The sequence below is a fragment of the Dermacentor andersoni genome, chromosome 1 (assembly GCF_023375885.2).
Source record: "Dermacentor andersoni chromosome 1, qqDerAnde1_hic_scaffold, whole genome shotgun sequence".
In the NCBI taxonomy this organism is placed as follows: domain Eukaryota; kingdom Metazoa; phylum Arthropoda; class Arachnida; order Ixodida; family Ixodidae; genus Dermacentor; species Dermacentor andersoni.
Genome location: NC_092814.1, coordinates 285,078,475 through 285,086,025, shown reverse-complemented (window position 1 = coordinate 285,086,025; position 7,551 = coordinate 285,078,475). Strand labels below are relative to the sequence as shown.

General features: G+C 46.6%; 1 long non-coding RNA gene across 2 annotated transcripts; it reads right to left on the bottom strand.

The window, feature by feature from the left end:
* Positions 1–4,507: 4,507 nt before the first annotated feature.
* On the bottom strand, positions 4,508–5,692 carry LOC129381082 (uncharacterized). 2 transcript variants are annotated; one of them, XR_008609312.1, is made up of 2 exons: positions 5,608–5,692; positions 4,508–5,073 (listed from the first exon to the last, which is right to left on the bottom strand). It is a non-coding gene; the product is annotated as an uncharacterized lncRNA (long non-coding RNA). The 2 variants fall into 2 exon arrangements; XR_008609311.1 differs by lacking the exon at positions 5,608–5,692 and adding an exon at positions 5,278–5,591.
* Between the last annotated feature and the right edge of the window lie 1,859 nt (positions 5,693–7,551).

Here is a 7,551-nt window from a genome sequence, read left to right as displayed (position 1 = left end):
GCTCAATCCTTGTCGGAATTGTGCAAGTACTGCATAAGTGAGCTTCACTTCCAGTACGCCCTACCAGGGAAAGTCCAAACGGATCCTCTCGAGAGTCCTTTTGGACAGTACCGGCAGATGGCTGGTGGGCAGTACCACATATCTGTTCGACAACTCTGTGAAACAGAGGGCAGGATTCGCCTTCAAAATGCCCTCCTAAGGATGAGCACTGATGACCTCAGAGGCATCGAAGAAACAGTGTCAGAGATGTTGGCACCTCCTTTAGTGTTCATGTTAGCAACGATGACCTTGACGCGCTCAGGGCACGAATGCCAGTTATTGGTTATGTTGGTGGGTATTGTGTGCATGCTACAATGAAAGTTCTAAAGTGTGAAAGTTGCCGAGGGCACTTGGTTGTTACCGGAAATGAGACCGAAATGGATGAGGACACCCATTCCTTAATCGCACAACTAGACCGGGGTGGCCTCAAAATTCCCTCTGCCCTTGTAATTACAGTAGTCATGTACACGGAGGTTGTAGTTACAAAGCATGTGAAACAAAGTGCCTGCACACAGTTTCTCCATGGGCCCAACCAAAGGAGTGTCGTTCGGCAACTGACTCTAGACTCTCTGCCGAGGTTTGAGGACATAGACGCACGTGAAAAAGGGCACGCCTACGAGCTCCTTGTCGCACTGGTTGCAAACTGTGCAGCAAACATAACGCTGAACAACTTGTGCAAACAAAGGAATGATCATCTAAATATGAGAAAAGAACAGAGGGTGAAAAAATCGAAAAGCTCAAATCTTTCTTGAAAAGTAATTTTCCATACCTTGTTCTCTGCACATTTAATTGTGTTAAATTGCACTGCGGGTATCTTATTGCAATTTTCTGATGTGATTTCTTCGGCCAACTTCTGCCTGTTGCAATATAATGAGCCTTCTTTTGTTTGTGTCGTGCGCATTTTCTAGCCTCGATTTCAACGGCAGTTCGTTGTTTTGTAATTTGAAATTGTAGTGTTTGCGGCATCTCAATGCGATATCTTTCTTTTTTATCATTGAACTAAACCTCAGACAGTTCTTGCTGTGGTTGGTGAATGACTTATTTGTGAGAACTTGTGGCTGTGTGTGCTTTTCTTGTGCAGAGTGCATAGAGAGATATTGTGCAATTTGGCTTGTGCATTGGGATTTCTTGTGGATGCCTCTACCTGTAGCAGTGCAATAAGTGGTTCTTTGCGTCACTTATTTATCCTACTATAGTCCACAATTTGGCCACCAGTGTGTTTCATGGACAGTGTTTGTTTCGCATGTCTTTGACTCTGAAATGCGATGTGTTGTGTTTCATGCCTTTGAAGTGCAGCATTTTTTCAATTTGATAAACGAGTGAAATAATATGTTAGTCTAACCTACAATTAAAATGGCAGTATGGTTTTCGTATCCTAACTTTTGGCAGGGCTTTGGCATTGCAGTGTGCTATATTCTGCTTTCTGTCATTATACTGATCGAGGCTCCTAGAGCGTACATTAATAAACAAATGGATATTTTCGGGTATTGTAACTGTGTGCGCCTCTTATCAGTGCAATGACTTCTTTTGGCTATTAGTTATGATTGTATAGTACACAGTATAAAAGACAACATGTGTCTAATTACAGCGCGATATCGTTTGTTGTGATCCATTTCAGCCGCGAACATTGTGTAGTGGTAAATATCTTTAGAGACAGCGTCTGCTGTGGTCAATAAATATGTATAATTCCCTTCGTTATATTAATTATTACAAGTACCCTGATAAATCGTGCTAACCTGGCGGTCGAGGAACCTGTATGTGACATCAGTTCTCGCGAGGCGAGCGCGCAGCAAGCACTCGCGGCCTTCCCAGCCGGCGCGTAGTGACGTCGTCGACGTCACATCACGTGACGCGCAACCCTGAAAGCTGTTCAGGGGGTAATGGCTAGTCCTGTCCGTTTCCTGTTTAGGACGTCATTTAGCTCACCCGCTACTATAACAAGGTTGCGCACGTGGACATTTTCCGCGAGCTTTGCTTTTGCTTGCTCCATGACAGAACCCAGTGCCCGCCGGGGAAATGTTCCTAGCGCCAATCTTTTATCCCCTTTCCCCCTCTCCACAATTGTTTCTGAGCACCTAGCCAGGTTTGAGTAGCCGACGATAATCACCATTTCAATTTATCCTACCTCTACCTAGACGGTTTTCGCGGGATTCGGACTCGATAAGGGGCATTGACCCCTGCGCTCCTGCTTTTTTTGTCTGGCGGTCTCAAGGTAGGTGCCTCTCTTTCCAGCTACCCCCTCCCCACGTTGCACGCATTCCACGTGCTTTGCGCTTTGCTGACACTCCCTCTCCTGCAACGTCGGGACACTGCGTTCCATTGTCACAACTATTCTCCTTCACAATGGCGGCCCTGTTCAGCTTTTCCTCGGCTGCTTGAAGTCTTTTTTCTACTACCTTCCGTGCATTACGCTCCATATTTAGCTAATTTTTTGAGCTCTTCGACCTGTTCCCTAATCCCTTCCCTTCCCTAATCCCTTCCGTCTGAAACGTATCTTCCCAGATAAGCATCAGGACGACACGTGCGAATTGTGCCAAGAAGGACCAGCAACACTCAAACACATGCTGTGGGAGTGCAATGTTTTTATAGGAGGTATGGCAGTTACTCCGGAGACCCTGTCGTCGAGGTGGGTCGCCACTCTGCGCAGCTCAGACCTCGGAATCCAGACGTGGGCAGTCCAGCAAGCCCGTGAGGCGGCGTTGAGGCAGGGCCTTGACGTTCCCCCGTGGGAGACCTGAGCCCGGGTCGCGTTAAACCTTGCCGGACGGACAAGAAAGTTGTATCCATCCATCCATTCGACCTGTTTGACAAGCGCATCCTGGAAAGCCTCCATTTTATTCAGGCTAGCACAGACATCACAGTGTCTGCCGATTGACTCGATTCCCTCTCCATTCTAACCCGTCCCCTCGTCTGCCTTGAAGGACCCCCCGCACACTGCACGCTTGCCCGGCTTTTTTGCCATGTATTGCACGGCTTGTTCTAATGCAAATACTATAATACTATAATAATGCAGCGCACGTGCATTCTAGCAAAAACTGATACGCACAGAATCTAAATCATTAAAATGCCGCAAAGTAATTCTCACCAATGTTTTAAAAGCAATCAATGCCGCACATACTTGAGGTATGACACGTCTTCGCACATGTTCAACCACGCGGCCGCGCTCTCACTTTCCTACCAAAGCAATATTCTCGATAACAAAGCACACACTGTAAAACCACTAAGAGTTATTAGTCTTGCCACTTGCAAGCTGCTATTTAAAGGCTATAAAGACTTAACGTCCCACATGGTTGCACGTGTTGAAGCACGTGCAACCATGTGGTTGCACGTCACAAAGACCTGGAGCGAAAGGACGCTCCAACTATCCACGAATATACACGAAACACACCCCCGCACACGAAAAAAGAGGAAAAAAGAAAACTACCCAATTATTATTTAAAGGCTAAATTATTCAGCAAATCAAAAACAGAAGCAAGCTCAAGGCATGCACAAAAAACTTACGATTTCGTCGCCGCCAGGGAACCCTGGAAAAACACGTCCATCCGCCACAACATCTCATGCCGAGCTCCTCAATGAATGGATGGATAGATGGATGTTATGAGCGTTCCGTTTGGAACGGAGCGGTGGGTTGCGCCACCAAGCTCTTGCTATTATACTGCTTAATTTCCTACCCAAGTTAAAAAAACACTATGATCTCCCACAACCACATTCTCTCACCTCCTATTGCGAACTTTGCTTTCTTATGTCTCCGTTTTTTGTCGTTTCCCTACTTTTCTTCCACCAATCTTCCAATCGCCTCTTACTAATCTCTATTGAGGACATGTTTACTTTTCCCCTGCTCTCGCTGAACCCAAGGGCTTCAAAGAGCCCTTGGGTTCCTCAACCTCAACCGAGCCGAGCAGAGCGCCACCCCTCGACTCACTAAGACGCTACGCTTCTCAAGGATTGCCGTGGAGCGTCAATGAAGAGCCACTTCTGTCGAGTGGCAGCGCTGCCATCCATTTCCTCGAGTCGTAGTGGTGGGCTGAGCGGAGAAACGTTCCAGAATACGCGGGTTAGTCATGTTTTCTGTTATATATTTTCTTTCAATTTCGTGTCTAAATCTCATCCTTTTCTCAAGCCAAATATCGCGTTGCTCGTGGTGCACAAAACGAACGATCATCGCTCGTTCCCGGCCTGACATTCTTTGAAGGGCAGAAATATCAGCTAGCTCAACTTTCTTGTGCGACTTCAATCACTTTGTCTAAAAGGTGTTCTGGAATTCCATGTTCCCATTCACGTTCTGGAATTCCGTGAGTTTTAGTGTTCAAGCACCTGCTGCGCCACTCCAGTTCGTCAACGTCAAGCTGCAGCTGAGCAAGGTCGGGAGTCTTGACTGCTTTTCGCTAGATTTTCTATCTGGCCTTTTATGCCGACACGTCTGCACAGCGCAAAAGACGAGGACTGAAGGAAGAACACAACACAGGCGCTGACTTCCACTGATCTTTATTTCCGAAAACGCCAGACGTATATACATGAGCAAAAGTAATGAAAAAAAACTTTTGCATTATGTCACACATGAACCCCTATTGCATCACAGAGAGATACTTGATTTCACTTTTGGTGAGAGCAATAGACGGCTTGCTGATGCAAAGGACACCTAGCCGCTGTATCTTGTCAGCCTCTATGATTTCACGTGTAAGCTGTTCTCTGTGTTTGGCGATTACTTCTTGGGGGTGATGGCCCGAAGATGAATGAGTGCGTGCTGCCAGATGAATTCAGTTATTCGGCCAGTGATGACACGAAGTTCAAGCCATTTGTTCTTTGCCCTGGGAAGGGTCTCCAACTCGCTCAAGCTTCCACCTTATCAAGTTATATTTCTAGTATATCGGGCGTTTCCTGTTTTTCGGGTATCTTGTTTCCTGTGAACCTCATCGCCATTGCTGAATGTCGGGCGCGCGCAGTTGCCTATGGCATACCGCTGAAGATACTTCTATCCGAGATTAAACACTTATTTGGAGGCCTCGATCCTTTGGCTGGTCACGGAATGAGAATCTGCAACATGTAGATATTGAATCACCAACTCGCCCAAGCTTCCATCTTATCAATGCCTTTTATGCCTTTTATTTACCTCTCCTGTGCGCTCAGACGCTGTTAAACCATATCAAAATGATCAGACAGCAATTGAACTCACTACTCAACACCTTCAACATTATCTTTCATGCAAATAAGAGAAGTTATTTGCTGCTGCATGCCTACCACCATGAACTTCGTCTTGGCTATAGCACGCGGTAGCCCCGCAGTCTCGGTCGCATCAGTTGTAGCTGCGTTTCCCCTACAATCGCTCAGCCTGCAAGCCTCACATTTTCATGTCTTCTTGATGGATTGTCTTCTATTTCTCGGCAAAGGCTCACTCGCTCATTCCTGATCACAAAGTGCCATGAAATGAAAATGCACATTTACTACAACCAGTTAGACTCGCCTAGTTGCGTATTCGATTTCGACAAATACAGAATATAGCCATGTTTCGCCCCAAAGTACATAAAAAAGGCGTAAACTTGGCTGAGAGAATAACGAAAGTCTACATACTAAAACGGAAGAATTCCACCAGCCTGTCTCCGTGGTATAGGGAAATATTATGTGGTTGCCGGAGACATCACAAAGCAAACGGTGGTCTTGCTGCAGGTGTGAAACCAGCCGGCAGAGAGGATACAATGCTCGAGAATGTCACATCTGTTCTGCTTTCTACAAGAGAAGCAGGTCGTTCAGACAATTGTTGCGGCCGTTGAAGCGCATTGCGGTTTTCCAAGACAGTTTTTAAGCGCCTGAGCTTGTATGCTCTCAAGCACTCGAAAATTTGACTTCCAGGTACTTCACAGTAAACTGCAGTGCTGTAACGCAATATTATCATGAATAGCGCTCTGTACAGTCGGAGCATAGAACACAGCGACCATGCACATTTTGTTCCAGCGATGCCTTCGAAAGGGTGATCAATTGAGATTAATCTATTCCTCTGCTAGGCCACATGGGGGCTCGAGGAGAGATCGCGGTTGACAATAATGCCTATAAATCAGTAAGTTCTCTTGTACGAAATAGTTTGGTCATTTATCGGTACCGCGTAGGAAGTAATCGATTTTCGCTGAAGACGACCAATAACGTGCATTTTTTTCCTTTGAGACACTGAGTGCGGCCGAGTTACTCCCTAATTCCAGATGCGGATGTCATCTGCGTAGATTGACAGGCTGACTGTTTGTGGTAACGATTCCGTCAGCCCAAGCAGATCAAGGTTAAAGAACACTGGGCACAAAACCACCTTGTGGAACTCTACGACTCGTGTACTTCTCGGTAGTTGGACCATCTTTGGTGAATTCAAAGAAGCTTCTTCGGGTTAGGTAGCTCCGAATCTAGCAAAAAGAGCGGCCCACAGCGTTAGCTCGTATACGAGGGCGTCAAGAATGTCTTCGTGAAAGACATTATCATAAACACCCTTCACGTCTATGAATAGTGCTACACAGAGACGCGTACATCATTTCTGTTGCTGGATCGAACAGACAAGATAGGCTACCTTGCCGACTGATGAACGGCCACGTGGGAAGCCTTCATTGCAGTGGTCAGGAAACCCCTGAAGGCGCGTGAGGATCGTTACTTCCCTTACCTCCCTAACATAGCTGCCAAAAGCAACATACCGTTGTCTTGTTAATTCGGGCGGAAACGTTTCTTGATTTAGTATTGGGGTCAGACGGCTACGCTTCCTTAAAGAGGGAACGACCCCGTCGCTCTCCAAGTATTTGAGATGGCGTCGCAGGATTTCCCATGCTTCTTGGTCAAGGTGGCATAGGGCAGCGATATTGACGGGTCCGGCTGAAGATGAACGCTTGCAAGTTTTCGAGCAGCCTCTAGAATGGTGTTACATTGCAAATCTTGCATGACGGGGACTTCACAGAATTTCAGATCGCTTAGTAACACTTGCGATTATCTCACAAAAGTATTCTGCAACATGTACTTCTCGACGGCTTTGGATGTGCGCCAGTGGTTTCAATGGGTAGCATTGCTGAGAAGAGCGATGGCCCTGGAGAGTCCTCCATTTGCGATAGAGCGGTTTGACCCTTGGATCCAGCGAATCAGACTCTTTTCCATCGTTCATGAAACAACAACAACAACGACAACAACAACAACAGCTACGTTAGAACAGCTCTGAATGGCTGTCAGTCTAGTTAAAAGATGTCTCAGCGCTCGTAGTGTGGCTGGAGATACCTCGGGCGCGGGTGTATAATTAGGGAACACCACGTAATATGTCCTGCAACAGTGGCTCCTTTCCACCTTTTAATGTGCTTCACCGCACAAGACGGCTGTATTGCGCCTAAGATACTTGAAAGAACCGGCCAGTAGGCAACGATCAGACCTTTGCGTCACGCAGACCCCTCGACGCATGTGTCAATATGAAGCCAACTGAATTGGGCCTGCACTGCCTACACACAAATAGCTTGGATTTGAATCTATCTTCAGCTAGCTACCTAGCACATAATGGCAATT